An 18,032-nucleotide genomic window follows, 5' to 3' on the forward strand; every position below is an offset into this window, starting at 1 on the left:
CAATAAAATAAATAAAACTAAGAGAACATTATACAGGATTAATGCTGGAAGAATGAATTATGAATGCTATCTTCAGATTGTTAACTGAAAGGTGAAAACATGAATAATATAATTTGTATGAACATACCAGTCTCCTGGATTCTACTTTTTTCAATGCAAGGAGGTTCAGGAGGGACTGGGACACTTGTGAATGGAATGTAGATATGAAAAAAGTAAGTTAACCATATAAGAAATTTGCAATTTCATTCATGTATAATCTTTTTCTTTGTATATGGAAATACTTGTTTTATTTGGTTTTGTAAAATTTGGAAGAAAAAAAGAAAATTGTCATCTACAAATGTACAGAGTAGATGATAAGAGACAGTTCTGATATGAGTTTACTGGTGAAGTTATATCTCTCACAGTAGCAAGAATCTGAGGAGGTTCACCTGAGATCAAGACCTAAGCTATTCCTGGGTAGACAGACATACAGCAGATATTCAATTTTATTTATTCCAGAACTCTCCCAAATTGTCAGGCTTTGGATAGCAAATTTACATCATTAGATCTCCCTAGACCCTGATTAAATTGAATGCCAATACAATTCCATTAAAACTCAGTCCCACAAATATTTATTTAGCACTTCTGGAAATAATACCCAGACACTGGATGTTTAATGAAGTTTTCCTGGAAGAATGGGATAGGAAAGGAGGAGAATACTGAAGTAGAAAGATGGAAAAGGAGGTAAACACTCAAGACAAAAATAAACATCTTCCAATACCTTTCTATCTGAGGCCAGGCCTATCCTCCCCAAATCTGAAGTGTATTTAACTTTAGTTTTGGTTATTAGACTTAAAATTCTTGTAGACTACTGGGACCTTCTCCATTCTCCCTATTATTCCACACCCAGTTCTTCAAACCCTTTTTAAAAAAATGTTTTCATTTTTTCATTCTAATTCCCCTAGGGATGTCCTTGCACATTTTATCTTTTGTCTTTAGGTACAGTAAGCCCCAAAGATGACAATAGCTGACATTTCTCATCCTCTACCATACCCACTGACCCAATAACTTTCCCTATATATTCACCAATATTCACCAAATAGCCTATGTGCCTCAAAGTGACTGTGAATCACTTAAGTACCTCTTCCTTCTAAATAATAATTGGAGATTCAGAATACACCAGTATGGAAATAAATCACTTTCCTGATTCCCTTTTCCCCCCCACATTCTCAGCCATTAGGCTTTCTGTAGGAGACAAAAACTAAGATAACTCTAGAATATCACTGGTGATCACCTGAGATCGAATCCAGTCTGTAGTATTTACTAGCTAGATGACCCTGGAAAAGTCACTTAACATGTCTGCCTCTGTTTCCTCAACTGTACAATAATGATAACTAATAGCACCCACTCCCAGGGTTGTGGTAAGGATTAAATGAGATATTTGTAAATTGCTTAGCATAACTCCAGATTGTAGGCACTTAATAAACCCATTTCCTTCCTCTCTCCCTTTATCCTTCCTCCCTTTCTCTCACTCCTTCCTTCCTTCTTTCCTCTCTGCTATTCCCATTGCAACTATGTGGTTGATAAAGGACCCAAAGGATGACAAGAGCATTAGAAATACTTAAAGCTTCCCTTCTCAGGTGTTTTCTAACTCTGCCTTTGGATTTTCCATGATCCAACGAGCCTGATTATTTGCTAAGAGCAGTCAAAAGACATTTTTCAAACTCTGGGACAGTAAATGTAAGCATTGTATTCAAAAGAACATTCTGAAAATGTCAAAAGTTAAGTAAAGAAGAGCTAAAATACAAACAGATTATTTTTCAGTTGTTTCAAACATGACCATCTCTTCATGTCCCCTATTTGGTTGGGGTTTTTGGTAACAATAATGGAGTGGGTTGCCATTTCCTTCTCCAGCTCATTTAACAGGTAAAGAAACTGAGGCAAAGAGGGTTAAGTGGTCTGCCTGGGGTCACTCAGTGTTTGAGCCTGGATTTGAACTGAGGTCTTCCTGACTCCAGGGGCAGTGAGGGACACAGTGGATAGAATGGATAGAATATCAGGCCCAGAGTCAGGAAGCCAACTTCCTTAAGTTCAAATCTGGCCTCAGACACCAACTAGCTGTGTGGCCTCAGGCAAATTCCTTTAACACTGTTTGACTTAGCTTTCTCATCTGTAAAATGAGTTAGAGAAGAAAATGGCAAACCACTCCAGCAGCTCTGCCAAGAAAACCCCAAAGAGGGTCATGAAGAGTTGGGCACATCTGAACAACAAACACGAATGCTAAAATTAACAGCTGGTGGCACCATGGAAAGAGAGCTGGCCCAGGAGTCAGGAGGACTTAGGGGCAAATTCAGCCTCAGATGCTTACTAGCTGTAGGACCCTGGCCAAGTCACTTCATCCTGTTTACCTCATTTACCTCACCTGTCAAATGAGCTGAAGAAGGAAATGGGGAACCACTTCAGTGTCTTCATAAGAAAATCCCAAACAGTGTGATGAAGCATCAGATCCAACAACTTTCTGATTCCAGGCCCAGTGTGTGTATGTGTGTGGCTGGAAGGGGGTTTCTGTTCCTGCCACAGACTTTGGGGGTGACTGTGTGCAAATTATTGGATGCTTACTTGCCCTTGCTTTCTTGATATTAAACTGAGGGGGGCTAAAAGAGAAGCCCCACAGCCCTGTGAGACATTTCTAATTGCTACAAGAAAAAGATTAATAGAGAAGTGAGATAGGACAAGTGCTGAGTCTGATACAAGTAAAAGATCAATAGAGAAGTGAGATAGGACAAGTGCTGAGCCTGGAATCAAGAAAATATGAGTTCAAATCTGGCCTCAGCTTCTTACTAGCTATGTGAACCTGGAAAAGTCACTTAACTCTGTTTGCCTCAGTTTCCTCATCTGTAAAGTGAGCTGAAGAGGAAATGGCAAACCACTCTAGTGTCTTTACCATGAAAACCCCAAATGGGGTCACTAAGAGTCAAGCCCAACTGAAATGAATGAACCACAAAAAAAAAGGAGCAATAGGAGAAGAAAGGGTTTGTGGGACAAAGATAAATGTGAGAGGGGGAGAAGGAATGAGGGAGGTGAGAAGGGGGCAGGGTGGGGAGAAAGTATTCATGCATAAATGAATTAGTCTGAGGCACCTGGTATCTGAATGCCATGAAAGCTGGGTTAGGAAAGGGCAGCTCTGAAAGAGGACCAAAGACAGCCGTGGTTTGAAGGACCAGACAATGCCTCACTCAGAAGTAAGTTGGGGAGAGAATGGGAAGAAATAGCTCAGTGGCTCTGCAGGCCCTCCCTTCCTCATCTCTATCCCTAGCAGAAACTTCTGAGAGGGAGACTGGAGGGATCTGAGGAATCGCCAGCCTGCTCTGAACCCTGTGGGCTGTGGGCTTGGCCTGAGGCTCAGTCTGGGAAAGAAGACTGAACTTAGAACGTGCCTGGAAACCGTTGGAGAGCAACATTGGAAACCGTTAGAATTCTGCGTTGTTCTTCAACTGCCACCCAGCCTGATGGAGCCATTCAAGGCACCTGTTGAAGGGAGCCCAGAGGGAAAGTGAGGCAGCAAGGAGGAGGTGGTCAAAGACTCAGGGGCTGTGGGAGTGGGAGTGGGCTGGGGAAGTGGCATTATTCCTTGTGGTCTTAGAACTCACTCTACTATCATAGGGACTTAGAAACCTGAAACAAAATTCCCTTGGTGGGCTGAGAGCCATGGACTGACTTTGAAAGTAAACAATTTGCTTGCGAGAGTCTGAGGGCAAGAGTATGGTTTGTGTTTGGGAGGTTTGTTCTTTACCCCATTTCTAGGGTTCCATCAATCCTTGTTCGTCTTCCCTCCTCCAATAACACATTAAGGAAAACTATGTTCAAAATCTCTTAGGTGTTTTCCCCTCATAATTTGGCTTTAAACCAAGTTCTCATTAGCCCAGTGATCCTTCCCTTTCCCTCTTCAAATTCATTCCCTTTGCCTCTGGTACCTTTCTGCCCCTCCATCCCATCCTCAAGCCCTTTCATCTGGTTTTGCACACCATTCCCTCCTTCCAGCTCTTACTGTCCTGCCCTCAATTTTCTTTCCCTCCCCTTTCCTGCTTTTAGTTCTCCTCTTCTACCTTTTCCTGGTAGGTGGGTGGGTGAGGGGTGGGGGTGGGGCAAAGGGCCAGAGAGGTATGGGTGCCCACATTGGACTAGAGAATCTGTTGAAAGAGGGGAAGAAACCTCAATGTCCCCTAGGATCCCTTCCACTCTTGGTCTTTCTGTAATCTGGGATTAGGATGAGGTCTCTGATGCAAAGGTTATACTTGTAAGAATATAAACAATCAGGTAACAGCAATATGAATAGAAATTCAGTTCTGAGGCATTTCTCTCACAAACAGGTGCATTTTGGGGGATTGTGCTAATGAATTCAGGAATCACAGGGTGCCTTGGGAGCTGTCATCAGTCTCTTTTCCCCCTAGCTCATCATCCATGATCTGATTCTCTTAAAAGATCAGGTGCGTGCATTGATCCATACCTCTGTTTTTGTGATGTTGTTGTTGCTGTTTTATTACTGGAGTCATCTGCTGGATTTCTTTGAAGGGAGATGGCATGGCCTAGCTTTCAAAGTCCCTTCCAAGGCAAAAAATAGAGGAAGGAAAGAATGACTGGCTCATACCTGGCATTGTTATTCATATTTTCTCTCTCTCTCTCCCGTTTTCCTGATAACTCCTTATTCCCTACTATCCTAGGATGCCTTGAACTGGGGCACAGTTACAGTAGACTGTGCAGGAACATCTCTGATCCAGGCAAAAATGAAGTTATTTCTCTATACCCAACAAAACGTTCATTATAACAGTGCTTTCCCACTAACTGTTTCTCTTTACCCTGTCCATTATACAGAAAGAAAAGACTTGATTTTGTAGTGTTTGCATGGGATCTTGGAAGGAGAGAAGAAAACTGAACAAAGATTTACAGGTTCCTTATTCTGCCATTAAGTTGCAATTACAATTCAACTGACCTTATCTCCCCAAATCAAATGTTCCAATTACTCCAATATAATTCCCAATGTGACTCCAAAATGAATGAACGAGGGGTGACATATGTGAAAAGCAAGAGAACTAGAATATCTTATCTTCTCCGGGGTTCAGAATTCCTTAACCAGTGCTGTCCAGGGAAACTCAGAGCAATCAATCTCTAGGACTAAAAGAACGGTAAACAGGATTTTGACCACCTTGCCAGGAAACTCCCAGAACAATGTGGTTGCCTGCTCCTCACCCAACCCTAACATTTGTAGGCAGAAAGGAATTTTTCATGTAGAAAGAAAAAGATAAATTTATTTAATTTTCTTTTTTTCATTTTCATTTTTTTAAAGCAGCCTTTGAACCAGAGGAGAGCCCATCACCACCTCAAGCCTGATCCTTTGTGTACAAGGCAGAGCAAAGAAGAAGTAAGATTTCTTCCTCAGTCTCTTTTGTGTACAGGAAGTCCTGGGCCTTCTCCCATCAGAAATCTGACTCAGCAGGGAACAAATGGGTCAGGTTCCCATATTATATTTGTGTCAGGACAGCAAAGGGAAGGCAAAGTTTGTATTCAGAACCATCAAGAAGAAGACCTGGATCTAAGAGGCAAAGCTGTTAGAGTAAAGTAATGCTGAGTCTCCCTCCAAAAGAAGCATTTTTATCATATCTAGGGCCATCATTATCCAGCTTACTAAGGAAGATGCTAAGGAAGAAGAGAAAATATTGGGCCTTTCACAAGGGAGGGACCTGGTGAGAAACTCAAAGGGTAAGAAATACTAGGGCCCTCTCACAAGGAGGAGAGAAAATAAAAGTAGTCACCATCCCTGACTGGAAGGCTGGTCCCAAAAGATTAAGTCCATTTTCTGGGCTACTTCTATGATTCTCACATTGTAGGCCTTTGTTGGGAGCATCTTTTATAGGGTAAAGCTAGGGTGTTATATGAACAGATACGGGAGATGAGGCATAGCCAGAAAAAAAATTATAATGGCCTAGGCTCATCAAACTAAGGTCTGGCAGAGAAACTTGGGAATAGGGTCTGCAAACTAAGGTCCAGTATTAACAACTAGTATCATGGCCTCAGGGACACAAATAGACAATAGATAAGAATAGTCAGAGCTGTGTCTTCAACAGGGAGATTGTTGAGAAATTCTAGCACATAGTCCTAAAAGCATCAAGAATCACCCCGTTGTGGTCCACCCTCCAAAAGACCATGAGCTATGGAAAATACAGCTACTAGGTTTAGCCCCTCCTGTGACAATACCCACATCAATTCACCACCATCCATCAACACCATCAGCTGCCTCAACACCTACTGAAGTTGATTCAACACCACAGGCACTCAGCAATTGCTGTGACAGGAAGACAATCAGGACACAATTTCGGAGAACACAGGCTTGAGGGCCTTGAGCAACATTCGTCTGCTCAAAAGGAATTGAAGAGAGACATGATTACCAGGAGACCTAAAATGTGACTGAGAAAGAAGAGAGACATTTTATGAGAAAGGAGGTAAGTTGGGATACTGCATAATTGTATCACCTTAGTTAAGTCAGTTCATCTCTGTTTCCTCATCTGTAAAATGACAGATTTGGAATAGTATTCTTCTAAAATACTCTCCAACATTTAAAGTTTATCATTGTAATAACTTATTGAACTTAAAATATGGCCCCATAAACCCTCTACATTCCCTATATCACATAAAGGGAAGAATGGGAGGCAATAAGAGAGCATCCAGGATGCTTCTCCTCCTTGTCTAACTAACCTTTCCATCTCCAACATTGTTTCTGTGTAGCTCCTGGCACTGGACAGGCAAGGCAGTACCTCGGTGAGTTTCTATGTCCATCTCTCTAACATTTCATCTATACTTCACACATGTTAGTGTTATTTTTCAAGCTTCATTGATTTATTCCATTTTCTTCTCTTTTCCTCTTCACCTTTTCTTGTGTTCCTTCTTTTTTTGTTTATGTCCACCATGACCCTTGACTGAACCTAAGAGAACATATTTGAAAAGTCTCTTGTTTCCCAAGGAAGGGATGGTGATTTTTATCACTTTCCCCCACCCTCGTTTTATTTTTATTTTTTAAATTAATTTATTTAGTCAATTTAGAATATCATTCCTTGATTACAAGAATCACATTATTTCCCTTCCCTCCTTCCCACACTCTTCCGGCAGCCAATGTGCAATTTCATTAGGTATTACTTGTGTCCTTGATCAGAACCTATTTCCATGTTGTTGGTGTTTACATTAGGAGTTCATTTAGAGACTATATCCCCAACCATATCCCCTCAACTCATATATTCAAACAGTTGTTTTTCTTCTGTGTTTTTACTCCCAGTTTTTCCTCTGAACGTGGATAGTGTTCTTTCTCATAGATCCCTCCAAGTTGTTCAGGATCACTGCATTGCCACTAATGGAGAAATTCATTACATTTGATTGTACCATAGTGTATCAGTCTCTGTGTATAATGTTCTCCTGGTTCTGCTCCTTTCACTCTGCATCACTTCCTGGATGTTGTTCCAGTTCCCATGGAATTCCTCTAGTTCCTTATTCCTTTGAGCACAATAGTATTCCATCACCAACATATACTACAATTTGTTTAGCCATTCTCCAATTGAAGGGCATGCCCTCATTTTCCAATTTTTTGCCACCACAAAGAGCGTACCTTTGAATATTTTTGTACATGTCTTTTTCCTTATTATCTCTTTGGGAGTACAAACCCAGCAGTGCTATGGCTGGATCAAAGAGCAGACAGTCTTTTAGTACCCTTTGGGCATAGTTCCAAATTGCCCTCCAGAATGGTTGGATCAATTCACAACTCCACCAGCAATGCATTAATGTCCCTACTTTGCCACATCCCTGCCAGCATTCATTACTTTCCTTTGCTGTCATGTTAGCCAATCTGCTAGGTATGAGGTGATACCTCAGAGTTCTTTTGATTTGCATTTCTCTGATTATCAGAGATTTAGAGCACTTTTTCATGTACTTATTAATAGTTTTGATTTCTTTAACTGAAAACTGCCTATTCATGTCCCTTGCCCATTTATCAATTAGAGAATGGCTTGATTTTTTGTATAATTGGTTTAGTTCCTTATAAATTTGAGTAATTAGACCTTTGTCAGAGGTTTTTGTAATGAAGATTGTTTCCCAATTTGTTGCTTCCTTTCTAATTTTGGATGCATTAGTTTTGTTTGTACAGAAACATTTTAATTTGATGTAATCAAAATTATTGTTTTTATATTTTGTGATTTTTTCTAGCTCTTGCTTGGTTTTAAAGTCTTTCCTTTCCCAAAGATCTGACATGTATACTATTCTGTGTTCACCTAATTTCCTTATAGTTTCCTTCTTTATATTCAAGTCATTCACCCATTCTGAGTTTATCTTGGTATAAGGTGTGAGATGTTGATCCAAACCTAATCTCTTCCAATATTTCCAGCAGATTTTATCAAATAGTGGGTTTTGGTCCCAAAAGCTGCGATCTTTGGACTTATCATAGTCTTGCTGAGGTCACTTACCCCAAGTCTATTCCACTGATCCTCCTTTCTGTCTCTTAGCCAGTACCAAATTGTTTTGACGACCACTGCTTTATAGTATAGTTTAAGATCTGGGACTGCAAATCCTCCTTCCTTTGCATTTTTTTTTCACGATTTCCCTGGATATCCTTGATCTTTTGTTCTTCCAAATGAACTTTGTTATGTTTTTTTTCTAATTCAGTAAAAAAGTTTTTTTTTTGTAGTTCAATGGGTATGGCATTAAATAAGTGAATTAATTTGAGTATCATGGTCATTTTTATTTTGTTAGCTTGTCCTACCCATGAGCAGTTGATGTTTTTCTAATTGTTTAGATCTAGTTTTAATTGTGTGGAGAGTGTTTTGTAGTTGTGTTCATATAGTTCCTGTGTTTGTTTCGGCAGATAGATTCCTAAGTATTTTATATTGTCTAGGGTGATTTTAAATGGAATTTCTCTTCATCATTTTTAAGGAGATCTAATATTTAAAATACAATTGTAAAAGATTCATCCTTAATTATCTTTCATTCCTTAAGAATTTCAAGGCTAAGATTTTAGCCTGGGAGAAAAGATAAAAAAGATTTGGAAAGAATAAGAAATACAAGTCTAGTTAGACCCTTGGGAGAATAAAGCTTGAAGATGAACAAAACTGGTCTATTTGAGACTCACAAGTAGGCAGAGGAAGGCCACATCACAGCTACAGGAATCTATGGCAAGAGAAAAGATATGCTGATTTCAGATACCTTTTTCTATTTGGATTATTCCTGATTTTTTGCTAGAGAGACTCCTTCAGGGACCACAGGACTGTCGGGGTGGGGGAAGCAGTGATGTATTCAGTCGTCTTCAGCAATATTTATGGTTTTCACAGGGATAGCAATGGAATCAGTTTTGCCAGCTGCAAAGGAGAAATAAATCCAAGAAAAGCAAGCAAGTCTCTGTCTGCTAGAAGAAATGCTCTGCAAAGCCCAGAGAGGTACAGAAAGCAGTTGGACTCTCCCTTCTGGGAATAAGATGGAAAGAGTCAATGATCTACCCCAATTAGGAATGGTGATGCTTCTAAAAAGCAGTTTTAAAAGATTACTAAGAAACTGAAAGTGAATGTTCTAGAGAAAAATGGGATGAAGAAATGGTAGATTGTCATCTTTGTGTCTTAAAAGGTCACCTAGAAGGTGGAGGGGGGAATGTAGATTTTTAAAATATAAGTCATTTGAGGTTGAGAAAAGAGATGCCTTAAGGTAGGGCTGCTAAAAGAACATATTGCTCCTTTCACGGGGACATATACTGTACCAGGGAAAAATGTAGAGAGGGTCTACCATACAACAGGGACTCAGAAAATGTATGTTGAATGACTGATCATTGGGATTAGTTATGGTCACTAGCAGGTCCAGAGAATAAGAAATGATCGATACAAAGAAACCTGTAGTAGCTACAATTTCTCTGTGGTTATGGTAACAAACAAAAGTTCACAAATTCAAAACTACTATTATTCTGTTTTTACATTTCTGTCAATCATCAGCTTTATTTAAAAAAAATTCTTCTGCAGTGGGAGAGAATGCACCCCTCTCAGTCACTAACTTTGTAGAGTACAGTGGAAGGAACACTGGGCTAGGAGTCAGAAGATGATGTCATTATTCCCATTCTACCATATACCAAGAGAAATCTTGGTCAAGTCACTGGACCTCAATTTCCTCATCTGTAAAATGGGGTTGATTCTACCCACTCTTTCTACTTCTGGGAGTTGTTGTGAGGCTTAGATGAGAATAATGAATGGGAATGTGCTTTAAAAGGCATCAAGTTCCTATAAATGTCAAATGTTGAAGAAAGATAGTTTGGAGTGGGAGATTGACTGGCCATTGAGGCAGTGTACCTTTCATAGTGACCAAACTCTATTAAGATTACCTCAGTTCTAGTTCTCAGCTTCAAAGACACAGAAACATGAATATATCAGCTCACTCTGAGGAGATAAAGTTCCAAGAAATTTATTCATACCAAACAAACTCCAAAGAGACCAAGTGTTTCACCAGCATATTAATTGACAAAAAGAGATTTGTTTGGCATGACAATTGGTACCAGTCATTCAGACAAGGCCCTCTCTCCAGATGGGAAACTTCACCTAGTTATACAGTATAGGATTAGAACAAAAGAGAACTGGATGTTCTGAAGAGATAATTTGTAGACTAGGCCATGTATCTTGGCACATTTCTCTCCAAACAGAACTTAATTTTTAGTACCAATGCTGGCTAAACACTGACAAAACCCTACTCTTGGGCTTTCCTTTATCAAGATTCCATGCAGACAAATAGCTTTTGACAAGACTACCATGAAAAATTTTTAATAGATAAGCTTCTTGTGTTTGGGATGGGTTTTCCTGGAGAGATTTCAGAAGTCATCCTAAACTTAACAATCAATAACCCATGTAGATAGGATATCTTAGAGGAGGGTTAGTCCTTCAAATGGCTAACCTCATACATTTGATATTGGTTCTTAATTGCTACCATTTCCCAGTGGTAACATTTATCATGTTTGCAAATTCAAGGCTTAGGTCTAGCCTAGGTCTTGTGATTCCCTCTGACACTGATAATATAAATTATTAATATAAACATGGAGGTAATTACTCTTCCTATTATTGTCTTTCGGCATTCCTTCTACTGGATAGCTATTGCCTTTATGGATGATGACTTTGTGTCCACAGTCTACACTGGTCTGCCAATCCATATTTAAAATATGCATTTGGCCTAGTTAGGAAAGAATGAGAGAAGCACAGAAGGGAAAGGCAGGGATGGACTGTGATCTCCACTGTTGGAGGAAGTACTTGCATCAATGAGGTCATGAATTCATCGATTTATACAAGTGATTCATCCAAGTGAAGTCATTCATTCATCTGAGGTCAATTCACTGATGTTGGGAACTCGTTGATAAGGTCAACTTGGTCATTAGTAGGAAAAGTCCATGTGACTCTGATCAAAATAATAAAAAGAATCTTACAAGCTGGCAGGCCCCTCAGTATCTGGGTTTCTATTGTCCCACTGAAGTCGCCCACAGGGTAAGAGAAATTCTGATAAATGCAGGGTCATCTAATCCTAATTTTCTAATTGGGAAACTTTTCAACTTCTTATTATCTAGTCAGCATCTGCTCCTGTATTTTATAAATGATCACAACTAAGAGTCTTCGCTAGTGCTGTGAGGTCTGGTAGGAAGAGTGAATCCTTTTAGATGGTTTGGAATCTTTGGTATTTCAAATGAAAAATCATCTCTCAACTTTCCTTTCCATTTTTTAAAGCTTCAAAATGGCATTGCCTTTTCTCTGCCATTTTGCTGTTCTGCAGGCTTTTCAGCTACCATTCACTCTGGCTAGATCCTACCCCTGAACCAGCCCAGCGGCTGCTGCCTCCAGGAAGTGTTACTGCTCTTTTGGGAGCAAGACATTTGAGCCACATGCCTCAGGCTAGTCAACACATCTTCAGCTCTGTATATAAACAGCCCTAAATTATGCCTTACAATGATTTACAAAAGGGCCACTTAGGCAACTTATGGAGTTTCCCAAGTCCCCACTCTCAAATTCTATTTCTGGGCAAATGATTGCCTTTCATCTCTTCCCCACTTGTCCTGATGGTATATTCCCTCTCACACAATAAGCATCTCCCACTGAATCTCTCTGAGGCTGGGGATAAACATTCAAAACCTTTTCTTATTTCTTCCAACCCTACCCATCCCTGCCACTCTGAATATGCATTTAGTCATACAAATAGCCCTGTGTTTCAATAAATTTCCAGAAATACTAAGGCATAGAAGAAAAAAAAAAGAAAAGTTGGTGTCTTATGCTATTATTCCAAAATCCTCATCCCTAAAGGTTCATGCTACCTTAAATAGTATCTGTTTAAGATTTGGGTGACATGTTTTAGGAAGGATTTTGACAAGCTAGAGCACATCCAGAGAAGGGTGAACACAAGATGGTGTAGGGACTGGAGACCATGCCATACGAGAATCAATTGAAGGAACTGGGGATATTTAGCCTAGAATAAAGAGATTAGGAGGTGCATGATACCTTTCTTTTAAATATTTTGACATCTGTCATGCAGAAAATAGATTAGATTAGGTCTGCTTAACCCTGGAGGACAAAACAAAGCATAATGGTTGGAAAAAGCAGAGAGGCCAATTTTGACTTGATGTAAGAAAATACTTCCTAAGAATTAGAGTAATCCCCAAAAGAAATGGTCTGCAACACAAGGTTTTCCTTTACTAGAGCATTTCATTTGATGTTTAGATGCCTTTGGAGGGGTAGTGAAATGGCAATTTCCATAAAGGTATGGGTTGTAGTATATGGTCTCAAGTCCCAAATCTGAGTGTGTCTGTGATCCCACAATTCTGCCAGTGTCCTCTCTTGTTTCTCCTAATTTCATTGAAGAGCATGACTCTTAAATTGCTTCAGACATTTCAGTCTTATCACTGCTGAAAAATCTAACAATCATTTTGATACTTAGAAGCAATTTTCCCATGTCTCGATCATGTCTAAATAAGTCTTCTAGAGGCGCTCAGAACTCTCAATCTCATCACATTTCCTCTCAAACATTACACTGTATTTCTTTTTGCTCTTGTACATTTATCATGTATTATGTACATATGTGCACATATACATGAATAGACATGCATATGCATATATACTCATATAGCATAGACTCACAGAATCAGAGTTGCAAGGTATCTTAGAGGACACTGAATCCAAATTGTATCATATACCAAAGAAGACTGTAAACTCCATAAGATCAATGACCACATTTCATGTAAATGTTTTATTTCTGCTTTATTACCTTGGGGATTTACATGCCTCAATTTCTTCATCGACATTTTTAAAAATTATTGCTATCTTTTATTTTTAACTCCAACTTCATTTCTGTGTACATTACTCTTTCCTCCCTTCCTGAGAAAACAATCCCTTATAACAAAGAAGAAAAAAAGAAGAAAGCAGTTCAACAAAACAAATTTGGCATCATATACAATTTTCCACACCCATAGTTCCCCACCTTTGGAAATAAAAGAAGAAAATGCATTTTTTTTCCTCTTTGAGTCCAAAGCTATATCATTATAATTATACCCACTGGAGTTTTAAAAATTATGTTATTGTTTCTATTTACATTGTTGTTATTGTGCATATTACTTTCCTCGTTCTGTTTACTTCTCTTTTGATCAATTCAAAAGTCCATGCTTTTCTGTGATTTTATTTTCATATTTGTTCTTGCAGTATAGTAATATTCCTTTACTTCCATGTACCCCAGCTTGTTTTGGTATTTCTCATTTGATAAGTATTCCCTTTGTGTCTAGAACTTTGTACCTTTAAAAAGTGCTATCAATATTTTGGTTTAGATGAGACTTTCTTTTTCTCTTTTTGCCCTTGAAGTATATATCCCACAGCAGGATCTCTAGGTCAAAGGAGGAGATCAAGATTTGCTGAATTTTTATTGTCTCATCAACAAACATATTAAGTGTACATCAGTGAATTTCTCTCTTGTTTTAAATAGATTTTCTTTTCCCATTTTCTTCCTGAATTTGTTTCATAATAGAAAGAAAAGTTGATTATTTTTCACATTTAGTTTGTATTTTACTGCTTTTCTTAATATATGATCTTGATTAATTTTTTTTCAGTTTTCTGGTGTTGTTCCAGAACAACATGTTCTAATCTACAAATATTCACAATTTCAGCTTCTCTTTGTTTGTACTTACTCTATTCATGTCTTTTTCTTGAATTATTGTCATAGCTAGCATTTCTAGCATTATGTCAAATAACAGTAGAGATGAATAGCATCCTTATTTTTATCCCCAACTTTATCAGGAAAACTTAACAATAATGCTAGCTAGCTCTTGGTTTTTGAAAAGGTAAATACTCTATCATAAGGTAAGTTTCTTTCATGGCAATGCTTTTTAGCATTTTTAACTTACTATGAGTATCACATTTAGTGAATAGTCCTATATTAATTAAAATATTGGGAGATAGATAATTATTTTAAAATTCATACAGATGAAATAAAATGTCAAGAATCTTAATGGTTAATACTAAAAGAAAAAAAAGGCAGAAAGGAGGAGAACTTACTATTACCAGATCTCTAAACTTACATTATTACAAAATTACAAAATTATATTATTACAAAATAATTATTAAATCTAGTACTAGGTAAAAAATTAGAAATTATATCAGTAGGATAGATTTCAGGGGCAAGAACTAGACACAAATACAATATTCTAATGTGTAATAAATTCCCAAACCCAAAATATAGGACTCTATTCTATGAGGTCTACTGGGAAAATTGCAAATCGGAATGGCCAAAAGAAAGAAAGAATGGTTTAGACCAACATCTTATACCATGTCTCACCAAAAAAAAAAAAATTGTGTAAATGGAAAATGGAAGAATATGATTTTCATAACTGTATATAGAGGAAATATCCATAATTTTCCTGATTCAGAAAGATATTAAAAGAGATAAAATAGTCATCCTCATTATGTCCAAATAAAACAGTTATGTAAAATTTTGAGTATAAGAAGAAAAGATACAAAATGAAAAGAAGCTTTGCGTTCAGTTCCTCTGAGTGTAGTCTATTGGCAATTACTTTGGATATATTTTCTATTATCTCATATGTCTGTATGTTGTTTCCCCCACTAGAATGTAAGTTCCTTGATAGCAGAGACTGTTTTGTTTTTGTCTTTGTAGCTCCAGTGCCAAGCACATGGCCTAACTTATAGTAAGCATGTAACAACTGATTGTTGATAAGTTAATTAAGAGGTATTCCCCAGTGATCAAGTGATCAAAAGATGTGAACAAATAGTTTGTAAAAGAAACATAAAATATAAATGACCACCTAAAAAATTTTAACAAAATCAGTATTAGAGAAATGCAAATTGAGATAAACCAAAGGTTTCATATAATATTTATAAAACTAGCAGAGATTACAGAAAACAAAAATGTAAAAATAAATGTTGAAGGGAATAAAGATCAGCAAGCTTAATTTACTGATAGATGTTTTGGGAAAAATATATATAAGAAAAGTTACTAAATTGTCTATGCTATTTAAACCATAGATCATAGTACTAGGATTGTGACCTAAACTAGATCATCAATAGCCAAAATAAACTTTTTAATACAAAAATATTTGTAGCAGCATTCCTAGTGTTAACAAAAAGTTAAATCTTCACATAGTTTCTGTGCAAAATGCATACTTTGTAGATTCAAATTCTTTCTTGCATGGAAGACCATCTTGATCTTAGTACTTCTACTTCTCCTTGTCTTGGAAGTCTTTCTCCATTGCCTAAAGTAGAGGATGATGTATAAAGAAGGCATTTGTGCTTAATGATGCTTTGTCTTTTCCTCTTTTTCCTAGTAGTGTCTCATGTTCACCATGTTTTCACAAAGGACTCAGCTGTTCAAAGATTCCTTTACCTCATACTGCAAGGACTTAAGAACTTCTAGAGTAAAAACCAGTCAGCTGTCCAGAAAAGATAGATTGTGGTTGCCCTAAACAAACAGGGAAATTACTCTTGCTCTCCATCCTCCTCTTGTCAGGGTCCCACGTATGAATTTCCTTTTCTTAGAACTCACAGAGCTAGCTTATCATCAGTGGGCTCTTTGTCAATGTCTTGACACAGTGGTAACAGTGCTATTGGGGGATGTCCAATAGTATATTTTCCTCACAGTTTTTCCTAAAGGATCCCAGATAATGTCCAAAACTACCAGAGTCCAAGCTGAGACTCCAAAGTAACCTTTCTAATTTCACAGGTCTGACATGGGTGTAGTATGCACAGCTAACCTATTTGTCCTCTTAGGCTTGGGGCCAGAGGAGATAAAGAGCTTTTCCTTGTAGTTTAATCAAAGAGGTTAGGAAGTAGGCATGGGGTAAATCTGTTATTGGGGTCTCTGTGCATTGGTGGTTCCTCTGGCCAGGCTGGGGTGAAGTCTTCTCTTTAACCACCGACTTCTGCAAAACCAATGAAAATCCCATGAGCTTATTTTTTTCCTTGCTATTCGCTCGCTTTCCTTTCTCTTAGAATGATGGGCACCAAGAAAGGATGAACAGTGATGGCAATTTTGCTGTGGACATTTTCTGGGGAGAGGGAGAAAATTCTTTTCCCCATCTGTAGGCCTGGACAGAACCAGCCCAAGCCTTGTTCACTCCACTGAAGTATTGAGGGACAATCAGGGTTCTTCACCAAGGATGATGGGGAAAAGGGGAAGGTATTATCCATTCCTCACCCCCTTCCTGGTTCATTAAGGTAAAACTAGTTTTTAACTAGTTTGTGTAGTGAGATGGCTGATGTGAAGACACATAAACAGAAATGAAAGGTAACTGCTACTTAATGGCAGATAAAAACTCATTATCTTTGCTCAATTCTCTTCTCCCTTTACTCCTTTTTTCTCCTCTTTTCCTCTTCTTCTCATAGTGTATAATCATAATGTTAGCTACTCTGTTTAATGTAATGGGACAAAAGAAACCAATAGTTGTTCATTGTTTCTTGTAATCATATCAATAAAGCACTGTTATTATGAGCCATTCATGGAGACATGTTTTGTTATACAGAAGCCTTAAATTGGATTTTTTTCCCTGTACTTGTGAAAATGAGGTAGTTTAAGAAATTATTAGTGGGAAAGAATAGTCTATTGAAATGCAAAGGCCATTAATAGCTGCATTTGCATTCAAACCAAGAATGTTAGAATTATAATTTTTTCATTAATATAGAGTGACCTCCCTGACTGTAATAAATTTGAATTAAGGAAGTTTGACTCTATTGAAAACTTTTAAGGATTCCAGGACACTGGAATAAGAGATAATGAAAGTCAATCTCCTCAGGACATTGGAATAAGAGATAATGAAAGTCAATCTCCTCCAATACCATCTATAAGCATAGAGAAAGGAACATCTATGAATGAAAAATAAATGAACAAAAAAAAAGACAGAGAAATTAAGGGGAACAATCAAATGGCCTCAAAAACAATGGTCTTCTGGTTAAGAAAATGAGTGTGTAAAGGGAACTCCCTACCCCAGAAATCACATACTGGAGACATCCTACCTGCATCCTGGCACTGTGTGCACTATGTCACATGGGAGCACTCAAGTGTGAGTCATGAGACTTGATCCAGAGATGATTGAGTTTGGCTGAGAAGGGAATGGGGAGGTTAAAAGGTTCCAGACAAGGAGAAGGCTCTCTCTATTCCCTTGGATGTGGCATTGCAGGAAGCTGGCTGAGAGCCATGAGGTAGAAAGCCATGTGGCTGGTCTTTCTTTAGCCAATTAATATTAATAAACTCTATGGAAATTAAGGACCAGAAAGTGTTCATTTAATTTAGTTTTTACAGTTTTGGTGACTAGAAGTCTGGAGTTTAGAACTCTCATTTCTTCTAAGTTTGTAAAGCAGTTTTAAACAGACAAAAGGGCATATTAGCCTCAAAACCACTAACATTGTTCTGATACTGTTGCCCTTTTCCCCCATTTTTCTCCTCCACCACTGCTGCTTCAGTTGTGCTGCTGTTCCCGCCCTTGCTCTCCCCACTGCATGGATTTTGGTAAGCTTGCCCTA

General features: G+C 38.1%; 1 long non-coding RNA gene across 4 annotated transcripts; it reads left to right on the forward strand.

The window, feature by feature from the left end:
* The first annotated feature begins 3,182 nt into the window (after nucleotides 1–3,182).
* Nucleotides 3,183–17,004, forward strand: LOC103093873 (uncharacterized). Of its 4 annotated transcripts, none has more exons than XR_001626777.2 (4): nucleotides 3,183–3,551; nucleotides 4,852–6,476; nucleotides 6,760–6,792; nucleotides 9,342–17,004. It is a non-coding gene; the product is annotated as an uncharacterized LOC103093873 (long non-coding RNA). The 4 variants fall into 4 exon arrangements; XR_001626773.2 differs by lacking the exon at nucleotides 3,183–3,551 and adding an exon at nucleotides 4,113–4,466; XR_001626772.2 differs by lacking the exon at nucleotides 3,183–3,551 and having other exon boundaries at nucleotides 4,115–4,926; nucleotides 5,327–6,476.
* Nucleotides 17,005–18,032: the final 1,028 nt, after the last annotated feature.

This window comes from Monodelphis domestica, chromosome 1 (genome assembly GCF_027887165.1).
Source record: "Monodelphis domestica isolate mMonDom1 chromosome 1, mMonDom1.pri, whole genome shotgun sequence".
Lineage (NCBI taxonomy): Eukaryota > Metazoa > Chordata > Mammalia > Didelphimorphia > Didelphidae > Monodelphis > Monodelphis domestica.